Here is an 18,775-nt window from a genome sequence, read left to right as displayed (position 1 = left end):
TAAGAGCAAACTAATAAAGGTGAAAAGCATAATAATTTTCGAAATTTCATGGCTCTTTAATTAATCATTTAATCAAAAAAATATTGAATTTCATATATAAAATTCGAAATTTGGTAATATTTTTGAATGTTAGATCCATATCAAATAAAAAATATAAATGGAAGTAGATAATGCGTCTGTGATAAATTTATACTAGCGTTTTTAATTTGGCAAAAATGGTAAAAAAAACTTTCTGCGATTGTAACTTATGTTTCAGTTTTCAATAAAGATACAGCACTTGTTTAGATTCTTTCAGAAATTATTTATTCGATGTTAAATGTTATAAAAGTCTGGTTTTTGTCTCAAAAATAGCTTATATTGACTATATTACGTATAAATGTTCTTTTTTTATATAGATAAGAAGTAGACGTACATTTAGTTATTTTTAAATATTTTATGTGGGTTCACAATATCATCTTGGTCAGATATGTTTATATGATAATAAGGTCTGAACAGACCATACCGAATCTATCTTCTTTGAAAAATTCATGATCGAAAATTATATTTTTCCCCCTATTTCGATATTATTACAATCAAAATGACCTTATTTCAAATTAAAAAGATTTTAGCATAAATATTTTTGGTTTTACTAATTTTTTTCTATTTCAAAGAATAAATATTTAATGCAAATATGGCCTAGCCCTATAATTTGAATGGTATTATTCAAATTATCTATGATTATATGTATTTTTATATGATTTACATGGTTCTATCGCTTTAGAAGGTACCTTTTACATACATATACCTATTTTGTATAATAAATATAGCCCTTATATGGAATCAATCGTAGAATTTTAGTGTTAAAATGTTGATACTATTCAGTCTGGTTTATTTTGATTTCGTTATGACAAATTCTATTAGTCATTATTTTTCAATATATGTTTTTACATTAAAAAAACAGTGATATATTATAATCTTCAATAAACCCCTGTGTATTTTTGGAAAAAATACGTGTATGATATAGATATATATAAGCTAAAACAATTTTATTTATATTCAAAAATATAAAAATGACAAAAAAATACATTCCTGAAATATATATTTTTTTTTAAGTCAAAAAAAAATTTAAATAATATTTTTACCGTAATTGAGGTTTGCATAATTACACATTGTAAAACTATTTTTCCTTTCAATGTAATTAAACATAAAAAATATATGAAACTTAAAACACCGAATAAAAAAAGAATTTACATGGTTTTAATTTTTTAAATATAATAGTATATCTTTTTTTTCCAAAGGGTTTTGATTTTATTTGAATAAAGGTAGGATTTGAATTATAATATACCAGATTATATAGTTACTAAAAAAAATTTATATATCATAATGAATATTACTTCATAAAAGTTTATGCTTTATTTATATATCAAAGCTAATTTAAAAATATAATATATGATATAAATTTTTTGTTTAATTTTGAAAATAGAAAATAGAAAATATCTAATATTTATGCAAAAAAAAATGCTTTTATAAAGACACATTTACAGATTTTTTTGTATTTCAGTGGTTAATGGCATTAATTTTAAACTTTATTCATAAAAACACGTGTTATTCTATGGGCTAATTTATTATAAACGTAAAAATACATAAAAATAGTGTTTGAGTAATAATTTTATGCTTTCTAACCTGGTTTAAAATATATCATAATTGTAAATTTTATTTTATTTGTCATTAAAAAGTCGATATTTCTCATATAATTACAATGATTGTAGACACTTTGGGTCAAAATAGCTTTAAATAACAGCTAATCAGCATTATATGTTTCTAGTTACCCTTCAATAACAACGATTGCATTTCTAGTTCGAAAAATAAGAACAATTTCTATAAAAATTTTATATAAAAAAATAAATACTTTAGTCAAAACCCTATTTATCATCTTTGAATTGGATTAAAGCTGCATTAGATATGAAATTGTTCCTCTTCATTCGATACAACTCCAAACATTCTATATTTATGATGGTTACCAGAGTTTTTTGCAAATGTGTCAAACAAATACAGTATTTTTTTATGAATAGTTTAGTCTCTGTGTTACTCTAAATTTACAAGCATTTTGGTATTTCTATGCATATATACAGCAAAAATCATAACAATTTTCATAGGTTTTGTCAATTTTATAATAAATTTTTAGATATCATTACGAGCATCTTTTGAAGGCTTCCATAATGTTTTAAACCCTTTCGTCTAAAAAGGCATTAAATTTAGTTTACTACTATTTTCCTGTAGCTATCTTAAGATTAAAAATTATCAAGTGGCTTTACAAGGCTACCCATATTCATTCTAACCTTACCTTATATAAGTTTAATATTATATGTGTTATAATATTTAAAAAAAGGTATATAGAAGCACAATTTTGTCGATTTTTGATATATAATTTTGCATATGATATAAAATAAATTGTTATTATACCTTAAAAAATACAATTTTCTTTTCATTAAGTATTATATTATAATTTTAAACTTTATTCATAGAATTAATAAATTTGTGACAATTAGAAAAAAATATAAATTCTATCAATAAACTTTTATAATGATACAGATGAATTTTTAAATATTAAATAACTTAATTAAAACGTAATTTGATAATGTTTTTAACTGTTAAATTATCATTCACAAAATGACATTCTTCCACTTAATTATGCACTTGGTGATTAAAGATAAGTGAAGACCGTTTTTAAATATTTCTGAAGATAAAAAATTAGAGAACGATAGAGCTTGTAAGTATTTTTTTACTTCTTTTGTTACTGTTAAATTTAGCCCTTAATTCGCTTTGGAATGTTTTCTTAGGTGTGATTTTGCGTAATGCAATCATTTTTTCAAAAAAAAACAATTCAAAAATGTCAAAATTATGCTATACAATATAATATGTAAATTTTAGACACAGAAAAATTAAAAAACATAATATAATTTGAATGTTAAATCTTATGGAATTGTCTAATACCTTTGTGGATAAACTTCAATTAATAAAATTTATCAATAATTATATTATAGAATATCTGGTTAAAAAAGCATAAATCCTTCTAATATCTTCATTTTAATTACATTATTAAATATAAAAGCACAATTATTCATTATGTGAACTATCAATTGTTTTTTAGCTAGATTTGACTTTTTGTTTTCGATTTTATTGGTAAAAAGATATGATTATCCAGATTTGATATTTTAAAATTATTATAAAATAGTTTTAGACTTGTTATTTGGCACAAAATGTTATAAATTTTATTTTTAAAAAACATTAATTTTTACTTTTACCTTTATATATAAATATCCAAAAAAAATGTTCCTAAAATATATTGTTATGAATACTGCTATAAAATTTGTATAGCTATATATAATTTGTATATTTTCAACTTGATTAGGATGTTTAAAGATACTATTTCGAGGTTTTTATTGCAAATTTGCCACCACTAAGTAATTTCTTTAAAAAAAATTATGTTAGAAGATTATCTATCTACCATATTTTTTATAAGACTTTCGGAGATAAAAATATTATCTTACTCTCTTTTCAATAAATTTTGATTTTCATTGTCCTTTCGCGGTGTTTTTACTGAAAAATATCGCGAACTCAAAAAATATATGAATTTTTCCACTAGATTTTAGGTTTTCTTTAATTCGCATAAAATTATCTGCGAAGTATAAAATATACTTATATATCATCGAGTATATAATTCATTAAATTTATGATCGTATTAACGATAAAATAGAAGCCAACCTTTAAAAATTTTTATTTAAAAAATTTAATGCGTTTCAAAATAACCATAAAACTAAATATTTTAGTATCTCAAAAAACATCAGAGTTGGCTTTAAGTAGTTCTATAAAGTTCAACCTTATAACTACACACAGTAAAAATTCATGTTAGCATAGTCTGGAGGTTAAAGATAAAAAAATTCAATTTGGGCATAATTTATTACGAATAATAATTATCCGAACTTTTGATTTTTGACTTGATTTCTCATATTTATACAATCCAACATCAGTAAAAAAAAGCCAATCTGATATCTCTAAACTATTCTTTTATAAATTTCTTCGTATATATTAGATATTTAAGCCGTATGAATACAGTCTAAAAGCGAAGTCAACTTTTCAAATGAATTTAATGCCTGTATGCTGATAATAAAAAAATCAAAATTAATGAATTAAAAACACAAGAAAACATTTAAATATTGACTGAATAATCTTAAATTTAAAAATTATTATAGAGTAAGTTTTTTTAATTCGAATATAGAGTGTTCCCTTGATTAAATTTTATGTAATAAGCATCAATTAACATATTTATTACGTCACAACTCCAAAAAGAAAATTTTGGAAATTACATAAAACATAATTAAAGCTTAATGGCCTCTAATCTATGATATTTGTTTTTTCAAGATATATTAAAACAATTGATTTCGTGCTCAAAGTAACAGTCGTACCATTAAATATCAATATCATATTAATCTGATTTACGAATATATATTTTGGTTTAAAAAGGAAATAAAGAGTTTATGAATTGAAAACAGTCTACATGTATTTTAAGGCACAAATAATGTGTTTTTGAACCTGTGGTTGATTCTTTCTGGGTTTATCGATATACTATGTATTTACATGAATCTTTTATAGATGAATTATCTAGAAAATACCTGATTTTGAAACCTGTGTGATATATTTATGAAAATATAAATGAAAATTTATTGAAGCTACGACGATTTTTTATCAAAAATAATAAGAAAGATTAACATTAAAAAGTATATAAATCTCGAAAATTCTACTTTTTGTATTTTTGTGTATTTTAAAGTAAATGCCTAATGAAAAAAGAAAAAGGTAAGAATCAAAAATTTTGGATATAATGAGCAATATTATTGAAAAAATAGATGGTAATGATTGATGAACTATGGTTCATTTACGTGATATAAATTTAAAAAACATGAGCAAAGGTGTTGATAATTGCTATTCACGATAGATTTGTCTATGTGCTCGTAATTTATGATAAAGGATCTTTATATTGTTCTTATTCATCTATATTCTGGTCGCATGCTGAATCTATAAATCGAACTAATCAACCTAATTGATTTTGCGCTTTATGACGATAAAATTAAGAGAATTTTTGAAAATATAGTTTATGTAAGAAAAGAATTGGCGGGGCGTAGATATATGAATTTTAAAAAAAGTTTGATGACTCGGTATTAATGCCCGATGTTTTTAATTCGATTTGCATATTTCCTGTATTTCCTAATAGAAAAAAAGTCTTGAAATTAGAAAAAATCGTGTTTTAGCGAATATATTATTTTATTTCATAATAGAATTCATTATCAAGATTTTTACAAAAATTATGTTTTTATTAAAAAATTGGAGAGTAGCTCTTTATTAATGCGAATGCTAAAAATCTTTTTTTTAATATGATACAAAAATTTAATATATTATTTCTTGATCTGTAAAATATAGTCTTGTGTTGTGTAATTTATTGCTCGGCATAATTTTTTTGATGAAATATATGCATCTGCATTAAAATTTGATAACAGTGTAGAAGCATTGAAGTATTTAAATACTAATATCTATATTAGATATAAATTTGTTGCAGGATGATTCCTGATATGAATATAATGCTGCCCATTAAATTATGTATATGATTCCTGATATTTTAGCAGGATAGAAACATTCATGGCTTTAATTTGGTTACCGATGATAAATGGACAGATTTTAGAGTAATAATAACGCCTTTTTTATATTTAAAATTATGGAATATGCTTTATTATAAATTAAAAACTTTAAAATGTGTTTTTTTATATATATAAAGTGAATAAAAATGCGGGGTTTTCGGCTATCGAAATGTGAATTCATGTTCGTATTTATGGGGTAAAAATTATTAAATTGAATGAAAAGGCGTTCAGGATGACGAAAATCATGTGATTAAATTTATCTATCAAATTAAAAAATCTTGAGGTTCCAAAATTTTAATTAAAATTTCACTAAAAGAGCTGTTTGATTTTTTATTGTGAAGATATAATTTGTCTCTCTAAAAAGTTGATATATTACAATCCTCATAATTTCTTCGCTAAGAAAATAGAATACCAAGTTGTTATATGGGTATCATATGTGATATATATGACAATAAGATAGAGAAACGGCAATTAAAGGGGTACTTGATATATAAAGAGATACATTGGTATTTTCCCCATAAATTTACATATTTTATATCTATAACCGCTATTATCGTTACTTATTCTTAAAACTGATTGTTATAGCTATATCTATTTTCATTTGAGCGATTATCATCGGAATTTCCCCATTAAAAAATTAAAATGCAATCTTTGACTGAATCAACGATATAATTCGATTTTGATAACATAAGATCAAAAAAAACCTCTAAAATTATAAGATTGTGCGATATCCGCCTTTTTTATTCATCTATCTAAATTTTTGATGGTTTTTATTAGAAAACATTTGCGTGGGTTTAAGATTTGTATCTACTACTATAATTCATTTTTAAAACCTCAAGAACATCGGTAATTACGGATGATTCATTTTTGCAATAAAAGAGGAAATAAATCGTAAGTTAGTGTAATTCATCTATATCATCATTAAAAAATTAATGCAAAGATGATTTTCTATATTTTATACCATTTATATCAGAATATGTTTACCAAAGACATCTTAAAAAGCTGTCTTTTTATTCGATTGTAAATATAAAATCGGTGATATTCACAAAGCTTTTTTTATCAGATTATTGCTATTGAATAGTGCTTTTTTGCAATATATCAAACCAAGCGTTAGTTTTAGTCGATTTTATAGACATAGTAAGCGAATTAGATGATAAAAAACATTATTTTTTATTAGTGAGGTCTTAAATGTTATTTTTACTATTTTATATAGTCTATTAACTTAAAAGAAAAAAACAGAAATGCTTCTTTATAGCCTATAAAATCATATGTGATGCAATTATTTTGCTTCTAGGATCGAATTCACTGAATTGCATGATAAATTTTAGGAGAGAAATAGTTAGTTGTGATATAATTTTAGAGAAACGAATGCGGAAGTAACAAGTATTATAAATGTTGATCATTTATTGTTTCTTTCAGGCGATTTTAACTTCTGAATTTTATACGAATAATCATTAATTATGGAATTTTGAATGAAAAGGATTCAGTGGTGAGGTTTATAAATCATTTTCTTAATCAAAAATCTTATAATTAACGAATTTATCGTAGTATATGAAAAAAGGCTTTTAGTCTTAATTTTCGAAATTTTATGATTTGTGAGATATTTACATAATCCAAAATTTTTATTTTAAATTATATAAATAAAATCGAAGAATAGATCCGTTCTATTGATTATTTTCTAGATAAAAATGCATATCGAAAAAAATAAAATTTATATGATTACAAACTACATTTGGAAGTCTTTTGGCTAAAATAATTTTATGCTGATCCAGTTTTACCTATGAATAACAATTTATTTTTTATCTTTTATATTTCTTCGCAAAATCTGGGGTAAGCAATTATTATAACGTAATATAATCGATTATCGTTGTCATAGCATGATTATCTACTAAATATATAAAAGGTAAGAGGTTTTACGTGTCATTTTACGGATTAAAGATGTATAAATATTATTTGTGTAATGCTTTTTCAAATTTAATAGTCAAAATATTAGAAACTTATTTCACACATCAAGAATTGAAAGATATTAATCCAAGAAGTACATTATAGTATTAAAATTCCATTATTTTGTTTACTGAGATAAATATTCCTCTTGTCATAATATTATTATTTTTTTCTACTGCTCTAACTTTAAATTTTTCACAGCATAGAATTTCGTTAATTTAGATTTGGGTATTTTACCCCAAAAAAATACTATGATTTTTATAAAAATTCAATGCCAAAAACTTACTTTTTGAAGTGGAAAAAAAGAAACGAATTTTGGTGCTGACTTGTTTAGAAACGTTTTGTGTTTGTGTAATTCTGTGGAATTGCTATTACCTATTTTTTGCGGCATCAAAACAAAGTATTTTTCTACGCCTATTCAGAAATATTAGTCTGGATTCTGTATTTATTAATAGATTGAATGTATAAACTATATTTATATCAAATTTTCACATAATTGCATTAAAAATTGATCTTACTAACTTAAGAACCTGCTTTTACTTCTTATAATCAATAATATAATGTCATCTCATATATTTTTGTGGGTATAAATACTAAAAATAGAGCTAAATAAAACATGAGATTCTCATATTTTTATACACATTAATACATCTTTTTTCGATATATAAAAAAATAAACATATATTATTGCGTTTTAAGATCTCTGTTTAAAGACCAAACTGAATTTAGCCTCTATTTTCTATCGATAATGTAAAATATTAGCAAATTTTATTTCGATTTTTACGCTTTAAAAAAAAGATTTTCACGCCAATTATATATGCGAAAGTTCAATTTTTGCGTTTTGAACGAGGTATAAAAATATGTTTTAGAAATACTTATCATAAAAAAATAAGAAAAAATTGAAGTACAACAAATAAGTTTGTGGTCATAATGTTTTTAGCATGTCTTTTATGTTTTTTAAAACTAATTTTGAATAACTTTAAAAGATAAATATTCTGGTAAATAGATTTTTGTGTATATATACACATATTTAATCAACATTTTTTCCCTTTTACGGAAATTGATAAACTTTCTAGAAAAACAATTATACTGGATTAAAGTATCTTGTAATTCATATTTATTGCGTCTAAGGTTTAGAAACATTCTTTATTATGAAATTTTGTTTATAGTAAATATATGAATATACCTCAATATTTTTCCTTATTTATTTGAGTTGAATTTCCACTTTAATTTTCTTTTAACCATGTATTTTACGAACATATTTATCATTGTGCTTAAAATGCATTAAATAACCACTTAAAATGTCTAATTTTTAGAGTATTATATAATAAAATATGAAAATAAGTCTAATTACGTAATTCAAAAATAATAAATTGTTGCATGAATATAAGTTATGCTCTTCTTGCGAAGCCAAGTTACCAATGCCTTCAAAATCTACAAAGGATGGTTGTTATTGTTATAACTATATGTAAAGAATTGCACCTGCCGTAAATACCAAACTACCATATCTTTCAAAAAAGATACATTGTTAAGTATATTTAGTATCTAAAAATGATAATACCGTATCTTTCAAAAAATATACATTTTTGAGCATTTTACTATCTAAAATAGAAAATTGCTATTACTTATGTTCTTCAATTCGAAGATCCTTAAATAATGAACTGGATGCGAAGTTGCTGCATGGAGCAAATAACTGCCAGAATATTAATAAGTGGGGTTAATTTAATAACAACGGAGCACCATAGCAGAATTAAAGTGCGAATTGGGACCTGTATATCTTATCCAAGCGGATAAATCAATATTTAACTACAAGGATAGTATCAAAGAGGAAGGATACCATGAGAACATACCTAAAACTTAACTAACAGGGCTACAAGCGAATTACATGGCAAAGTATTTTCTACTGTTTTTCCGAAAATAACTAAAGCATTATTTATATATGCTATTAACAGAGTAGCCATTGAGGCTTCAGTATGCATAAGAATAAGTTTAAAGCCTATAATTATGTGGATTCTATGATATTTATACCAAAATATCATATAAGTAAAATTTTATGGATCTTTATTCTTTAGAATATGCATAAGATGTTGAATGGTGCAACAATAAATTAAAGTACAGCATTAAAAAAAATATGTAAGGGAAAAGTATATAGACGAATTATTGAAGATATTTATTCTTTTTATCATAAATAATGCTGGGTGCATGAAGCTCTACCTGACTTAATGAAAATTCAAGAATAAAGTATTATGTATTTTATATTTTTATATAATAAATAGCAATAATTATATTGGATTAAAATTAATTAGATCGACCGTGGTATTTGTCTATTGTTCTAAATATTTTTTTTGGCATCAAAATGATTATTTTACCGAAAAGAGGCTGCATAATAAAATTGATGAAATTCTATTTGGGTATTTTACATTTATAACTATGGTATCTTTCTCTAAAAAAATAAAACGGATTACTAATTTATATAGTCAATAAAGCAGATTTTAAGGGTCAGAAATGATTATATAGCTTAAAACTTCGTAATATCTAAAAATTTTGAATGTATATAATCTTGTTCATATAAAAAATAAGTTTAATTTATTCATATTTCATATTAGACAAGTTAAATATATATATTTATACACTATTTTAGACTAACTGGCCCATTACTTATTTTGGAATAATTAATCATAAATCTACTATCAAACATAAAAATTTACACAGAAAGCTATAAATAAAAATATCTGAATGTTGCTAAAATATTTCTTTTATGTCAAAAACAAGACCCTTAAACTCATTTAATTTGTGAAAAGAAGAGCAGTTGATGAAGATAGATCAGGAGAAGATGTCAAAAGATGTATTAGGGAGTCGTGCAATGTTCCCAATAGGCTGATTACATCACAATAGATGTAATCAATATTGAGAAATCCAACCTATAAATAAATAACATTTATGCGAAACATATATATTTTTTATTATGTGTCATTTTAAAAACAAAGCTTTCAAATATATAATTACTTCCGTTTTCTTCATAAAATTCTAAAGTTAGATTATCTAGTAATCCAAAATATAGTATAACCAACTAAAACGCCAAATACTTCAGCCTAAGGTCATCAATTTAACTTTTTTGGTCTTTCTAGACAAGTAAAGTTATTGAATTTCTAATATTGACAGCGATTTTCTTGAAGAAAAGAATTCTTCATAAAATGGTTTATAAAATTCTAAAAGATATAGTATAAAAATTTCATGGTGAAAAGTGGATTATTTAAATATAAAACCGCTGTTTAAATTTTTTTATAAAAAAATGGCTTTAATAACATTAGTTTGACTTTTTTGTGCGAAAACAGTCTTATTTTTGACTGTTTATATATTTACGCCTATTTCGTACACCATAACTTCTATTATTCATATCATACAATCATTTAACACAAGTATTGAGCATGTTTCCAGAAAATAATATTTCAGTGTGATTTTTAATAAAACAGAATATCAAATTTTGCAACTTATTGTTGAGTCGCGTGGGCATGGATTTATACTTAAACTGATTTATGCGATAGTTAGGATACACTATAGAAATTTAACTGTTTTATTTTATTATTTTATGGGTTAATTTTCTTTTTATCGATTTTATCTATTTAGACGTGTTCAGCGTGTTGGGAATATTGCACAGCTCCTTGATGCATCTTTTGACACCTTACTCTGATCTATCTTCATCAACTGCTCTTCTTCTCTCAAAAGAGATGAGTTCAAGTGTCGAAATTTAACTGTTTTAAAATATAATTATATGATTTTATTGATTGAATAAAATTTCCGTGAAAGAATTATAATAATAAAATATTATTGGTTTATTTTGATCTTAAACGCTAAAATATCATATCTTTTTTTACGCCTTCATTCTATTGTTTGAGCCTTTTAATAAGGTTCTAACTTTGATGTGGTGTGTATTTATCACGTGATAGATCGTCATTTATTTTATAAATCATGCACTTTAGCTAAATATAATAATACATTTTTGTCCCAATAGAAAGTAAATATTACAATATATCTTTTTAATTGTAATTTTAATCAAAGAAACCCGTTATAAGATAGCTATTTTTTTAAGAATACCAATCACAAGTATTATTTTGCAGAAGATAATATATTTTCATAAATCAAAAAAACATGCCTTTATTTGATAAAAGCAATTTTTAGGTCTATTATTATGGTGAGAAGGTGTACACAGATTAGTATTTGTTATAATAATATGCAGAAAAAAATGCTTTTATGGTATATATGCTGAATCTAATTATTCTAATGAATAAAATATATGCAATAGGATACTTTAATCAAAAATAAACTAAAAACCAATGTATGTATTGCATTTAGATTGACTGGGATCTTTTCCCTACCTGTAAAATTTATAAGCTACATATTATAAAAAGGTGAAGCTTGTTTTCGCGCTTAAATTTTGCTTATTGATTTTTAAAAAATCTGCAAAAATGTATCGTGCTATGAACTTATATTCCTGAAGAATGATATTATAATTTTTTTGAATTTGAACATATATTTTGTCATATTATAGCTTTGAATAAAAAATAAAATTGGGTTTTCTTAAACTAATAAGCTTCTAAAATGATTTAAAGAAAATAACTTTTTTTTACATATATTAACTACATATATATTATATAAACTTTCTTTTACTTATAATAAGCATTATTTTACTTATATTAAGTATTATTTTACTTATACTAAGTATTATTTTACTTATACTAAGTATTATTTTACTTATATAAACTATTATTTTCCTTATATTAAGTATTATTTTACTTAAATTAAGAATTGTTTTACTTAAAATACGCATTATTTTACTTAGCATACATTTTATGCTTAAAATAGTGTTCTTTGACAGAGAAAACCTTTTTTTTACTTAGAACAACTGATATTTTACTTAGAAAAACAAAATTTTTACTGTGAATTATAATTCTTAAAGCGTGAACTATTATTTAACGTAGAATTATAATTATTAATAGTAAGCTATTATTTTACATACAAAGTGTTTCTCTAGTTAGATAAATTTTATTTTACATAGAATATTAATTTATAAAGTGTAAACTTTTATTTGTCTTGGAACAACTTTTCTTTAACCAGAACGATATAATTTTAATTATAATAGCCATAGAATTTCCTCTAAGTGTTGAAGAATTATAATTGAAACGTAATTTTTCAAAAAAAAACAAAATTTTTTAGATTAATGTGTTTCTGTAATTCGAACCTGTTGTAAAAAAAATACTAAATATCATATTATTTTAATTAGATCGGCCAATATTAAAAAGATTCAAAATCAATATTTGGTGTTGTTTTTTAAAACGGTATTATTTGTATCGATAGAAAGCTTAAATAATCCCAAGGCAGCTTCAATCTCCCCAACCAAATAACTCTTGCTACCGAAATTTATTTGTTTTAAATTTTCATTCCTATACATGTGATTTATATACTGGAATTGTTTGTCCATAATGTCATATTGCTTCATTGACTCAAGCTTGATATTTTTTGAATATTTTTTCCAGTTATCTTTGTTTTTATCCAAATAGATTCTACTCATGTGCTGCGACATGATGGAATCCGGGCTTTTGTATCTTTTAGGTGCTTTCGGTGTTTTGTGTTGTTGAGTCTCTTTATTTTTAAATTCGTAAAAATTCTGGCTGTAATCGACTATTGTCATTGGAACATGACAATTAAGGAAGTTTTCCTTCTGGTCACCACTGTTATCATATCTTTTTACCCACTTTTTCTCGTCCTCAACAGCTGAAAAACAAAACTTAAGATTATCTACAACATTACTTTCGTCATTCCTTGCCTTCGAACTATTTTCTATGGAAACTGTGATTGTTTTAAGTGAATTCTTACTATAGTTTTTCTGAATCTTTTGCGTCGGTTTCGCGACTTTTACTTTACTCGTTATCCTACTCAAAGTATTTAATAATTTCTTTTCTGCTTTTTGTCTCGTCATTTTAATTATCGATTTTTTTATTATTTTATATTTTACTTTCGTGGGGAAGTTGTGTTATTTATAATGCTTTTTTCAAAGAATGATAAATCGCTTCTAGAGTTTCTTCCTATTTGAGAAATAAAACACGATTCATAAAACTTATCAAAAAAGGAAATTATAGATTCTATGTTTATTAAAATAAAATTTAATCTTCAATAACATCTGTTGTTAGATCAAACTTAATGTAGAAATCATGGTTAAAATATTATTAATTAGGTAAAAATAAATTCGAGCCGCAAAACTATTCTTAGAAGCTAATTTTATATATTCTAGTTAACGCCATAAATTAATTTTAATTTAATTGATTTGTTTGACACTGTATTTTACTTGATCAGAAAGGAAATCTTGAACTTTTTTGTCATAAGATCAAAATCCTCCTTTTATAGATTATGTTCTTATGCAATAGAATTTGCTTGTCGAAAATTTCAATTTAAATATTTTAATCGCAGATTAAAAAAAAAATGATCTGAAATTTTCTTCTGCTTGAATAAATTTTCATCTCGAAATTTTGTATAAGAAGTTCTAAGTTAGGATAAATACACATTGAAAAAAAACTTTAAAAGAATTTTTTGATTTTGACTTGATGGATACTGATTATAGAATTGTGCATGAAAAAATAATTCATTAAAGCTCATCCAGGAAAATTTGAACTAGAATTTATGATTAAAAGATTATTTATAAATAGGAAGTATTTAAATTTGAAAATATTTGCATCTAGATTTGTTTTATTATGCTATTCATATCCAAACATTTTTTTGATTTAGATAAATTTTATCAAGTGTAGATTCTTATTAATTTACTTTTAAAGGCGATATGGCCCATTTAAGAATGACCGCTGTGAAAGAAAATTATTGGATACTGTTTAAAAATTATATATTATAAAATCGATTCAAGGTTAATGGATGATATTTAATGTATTGTATTTTGAACCCTATTTATAGAAGAAGTCGTTTATCAAAACTGTGTTATTAAGTTTAAAATAAATTTTATCACAGAGAGGCTATATTTGTTTGGAATCGATTTCCAAAAGCAATTTTTCTTATCGGTACCACTTATTTTTATTTGTTGGCTTTGATAATATTTCATAAAATTAAATAATAATCAAATTACGATCACAAAAAAAATTGAAATGTATGCGCGATTAAAGAGTAAACTTTCTTAATAAGTACATTTAATTTTCATATTTTTTCTTTTCCTCATTACTCAATGGGAAATTAGTTTTAATTGAATCTTATTCTTATAGAAAGCCTGTCATTTTCAAATAATATTATCTAAAAAGCAGATTAGCTCTTCGTGTGCTGCATATTATGTGGAGCTATATTTAACTCTTATGGAATACATGTCATTTTTAAATAACATTATTGCAGACCGAAATTCGCTACTCGTGTGATGCATACTTTTTGATAGTAGCATATTATGTGGAGTATTCTGTTATATTATAACAATAAGTTGTTGCAGAGACGCAAAACCTTCAAAATAGAACTTAGATTATGAGACTTTTATCTTGTCTGCATGATGAAGTATTAGATTAACGGAATTAAAATTAGCCCACTTAAATCATATATCACATGTGATTCAATCGATTCTAAAACATTTGTAACTTTAGATAAATAAATAAATTTCGATAAATAATTTTGCTTATCTCGTATAATCGTGTGAAAATATACAAAAATGGCATTATTACTCTTTTTATCTACATTTTTATGATCGTATGTATATTAATATAAATTTCAAAATGCCGAATTGATATGGCTCAGATGATAAATTCTTTGGTCATCGAAGACTTTTCTGATTAAATTCAATTAGTGAATATAAAAAAAGGGGAGAAATTTTTTTTTGTTATGGGAAAACAGCACATGATTTGCAAACAAAAAAATATACTTTCTCTGCACTCCTTAATGCTTTTACATTGATCATTATACATTGAATGTTATCTATTTTAAAAATACATATCATTTTAAAGATAAGAGGTCTTTTGATATTTTATTTTAGATAGAGTAAAATATGAACAAAGTCCATTAATATTATTTTGATTGATTAAAACACCATCTTAATTTGAGGGGATCATCACATCAAATGTAAAAATAAATACTTATAAAAAAGAATAACTAAAAAATAAGTAGGATTTTTGGGTTAAAATGATCTATTCTAAGTGCTGTTAATATCCTTCATAATATAGAAAAATTTAAAGCTATCCTAATGAAATTAATAAATCTTATATCAGAACAATTGATTTGATAGATAGGTTGCGTTTGGCATTTAAATCCTAGCTCTTTTCATATTCTTTAAAGGCTGACTTTTTTGATTTTTGCTTCAACAAGAGATATAAAACTTAATATAAGGTTTTTAAAATTTTTGTGGTGTGAGTAGTGTCACAATTAAAGTGTTCACATAAAATAATAAGACCATAATATCTTGTTAAAAGCTGAAAATATAAACAAAAGTTAAATTAAACATGAAAACTATCCGATTTCTCATATTATCATAATTGGTTCAATAGAATATAATTGAATTTTTTTAATTTTTTCTTTTAAACATTTTAGTATGAAGATATAAGAATACGATTTAGAATGTTTTTTTTTATTTTTGAATAAAATGTTTAGATTTTATTTAAAATTTGAAAATATATTATAAAAACGGTTTATTATTCGATGAATAGCTTCAAAACATTTATTGACGAATGCAAAGGTCTGATTTTGAATGTGAATATTAAAAGAGTACTTTCTGAACTAGTTTCTCGCAATATGCACAAATAGCCTCAAAAATTGTAATATATAGTCTCGTATATGTTCAATAGAATCATGTTGATCTTCAATTCTCTTTAATGAGCAAAATTTGTGCAAATAAAAATGCAAAAGTCTCTAATAAACGCAATTCTTGCAATAAAATTACGTATGCAAATATGCGTGCTTTTCTAGATTGTATTTAGTACAGTTCGAAAAATATGTAAGTAATAAAAACATAGCCTCGAAATTTGCATTCCGATTAGCACATTCGTAATATTCTTTTTCGTGTATAATTGGACTATTAAATGGCTACATCATATCATGGACTGATGCGATTTGATCATTCATATTTTACGATTGCATAATTAATTAACTAAGAATACAGCGAAAGTTGTTTCTTTGAAATTAAAATTTTGGTGGTTTTTGTGATAATTTTGATATATGAAGAATTTTAATATTAGAAAATGCATGATTGGATCGCTCCTAAGCTTAATGAATAATTATTTTCGATCGTTTATTTTATCATATTAATGTTATCAAATGATTAAAGAGCCAACGGTGCTCGGTTGATAAGAAGGTCAAGCAATGATTGTATTTTATCTTCATTAATCAATTCAAATTTTTATTAAAAGGATATTATTTTTATTAAAACTGGTTATATTGATTAATTGGTGTTTATTAATTTATATAAATTCAAAGCTGCGATTACTTGGTTTTTCATTTTCTTTTTTTAAGTTTAGACGTTTAACAGTTATGAATGACCACGTAAATCATGCCAAAAACGATTACGCAATTCGTTTGGTTTTGCTCAAATAAATAGCCGCATCACAGTGTATTTATAAAAAGGTGATTATGAAATAATTTAAACTATTTTTTGTCATTTAACTTCAGGCCTATCTAATAAGAAGGCACTTTGAACAAGTTTATTGTATAATTTTGTATATTATTGATGATAAACTGACCTTTTATATCATTTAAAATACACATTATAAATATTTTTTTATTTATGGGCTAAATTTCTAGTCGTAATTTAAGTTTTTGTTCTCGGGCACAGCTTGTTTGATTCTCTGTATGCACAGCGTATATAAACTTTCGGCTATATTCTCCACTCCAAAGTCTTCTTCAATACCCCTTCTTCTTTCGAGACCTATTAATTTAAGGGTTTTTCAAAATTCCAAGGTTTGAATATATGCCTCAACCTGGTTCGTGACATCTAGTTCCTTCTGATAACTTTTATGATATCCTGTCACCACACCGTCCCATGTTATTTCATATGGAATAATCTTATTCAAAAATTGATTTATTTATAGTTAATAATTAAGATTAATCGTCTAAAATATTTGATTGAAAGTGTTCTAAATTAGCTTTTCAATATGAAAACATTTGAAACAAAAAATTAAAACTTCTTTTATCTGGGATTACGTGTATCTAATTATACGGATACATTCCATATAAACCATAGACTTGCTTGGATCTGAAAAGCTATGAATAAATATTAAAAAAATTATAAAAACAAATGTTATACGGGCACAAAAAATACTGTTTTTCTATGTTCTAAATTATTATTAAATAAAAAATAATCTTTATCTTTGTATTTGTTATTATATACAACTGTTTATGGTTTTTACTTGTTTTTAAAGATACTTATAAGATGAAAGTATCTTTTAAGTAAAAAAAAATTGATTTAAAAATTACTTTTCATTTAAGGCAAAAAAAGACATTTTCAAAAAATTTTGTCATATTTTTAAAAATAAAAAGAAAATTCTAAGAAAAAGATGGCAAAAATATAAAATAGGGCAAACATATCTCAAATATTCACATCGTTGTTGTTGTACTTTGTTATAGCTCAAATATAACTAAATTATTCCAAAGAAAATTACAAGGATATGAAAGATCTATGACTCTAATCATGTGAAAATATAAATCTTAGGAAAATAGATTGTTACATCTTCAAGATACTACATATATTCGATCACACATAATGGAACTGTTAAATGTTTAAATTAAGATTTTCTCTGTCTACTCATTCTAAAATCTACCTAAGTAAATTACGCTATTTACAAAGAAAATTATAAAAAATGTTTTCTATTTTATTTGGGCGCTAACGAAATATAATTCTTACTTTTTTTGCTTCCATTATTGACTTCCTTTTTCTTAAATTTAACGCATCATAATATTATCTTTTATTTGCAACTGAAATTCACTTATAATATTTATATTTCTAATCAACTGTAAATACACCTTGTTTACATAATAAATTGCGTCTAAATAATAATTATTCACATTAAAAGTGAATTTTACTAAATTTGGGTGTCTATTTCACATGAATAAAATATATTATAAATATCTGAATATTGCATGAGCTATGTAGACTTTCCATTAAATATAGCTTTATATTGATGATAAAAACAGCTATCATCA

This window comes from Rhyacophila brunnea, unplaced genomic scaffold (genome assembly GCF_057557595.1).
Source record: "Rhyacophila brunnea isolate RB1 unplaced genomic scaffold, BYU_Rbru_1.0 scaffold_102, whole genome shotgun sequence".
Taxonomy (NCBI): Eukaryota; Metazoa; Arthropoda; class Insecta; order Trichoptera; family Rhyacophilidae; genus Rhyacophila; species Rhyacophila brunnea.
The sequence above is the reverse complement of the archived record's forward strand: the minus strand, read 5'-3'. Positions refer to the sequence as shown.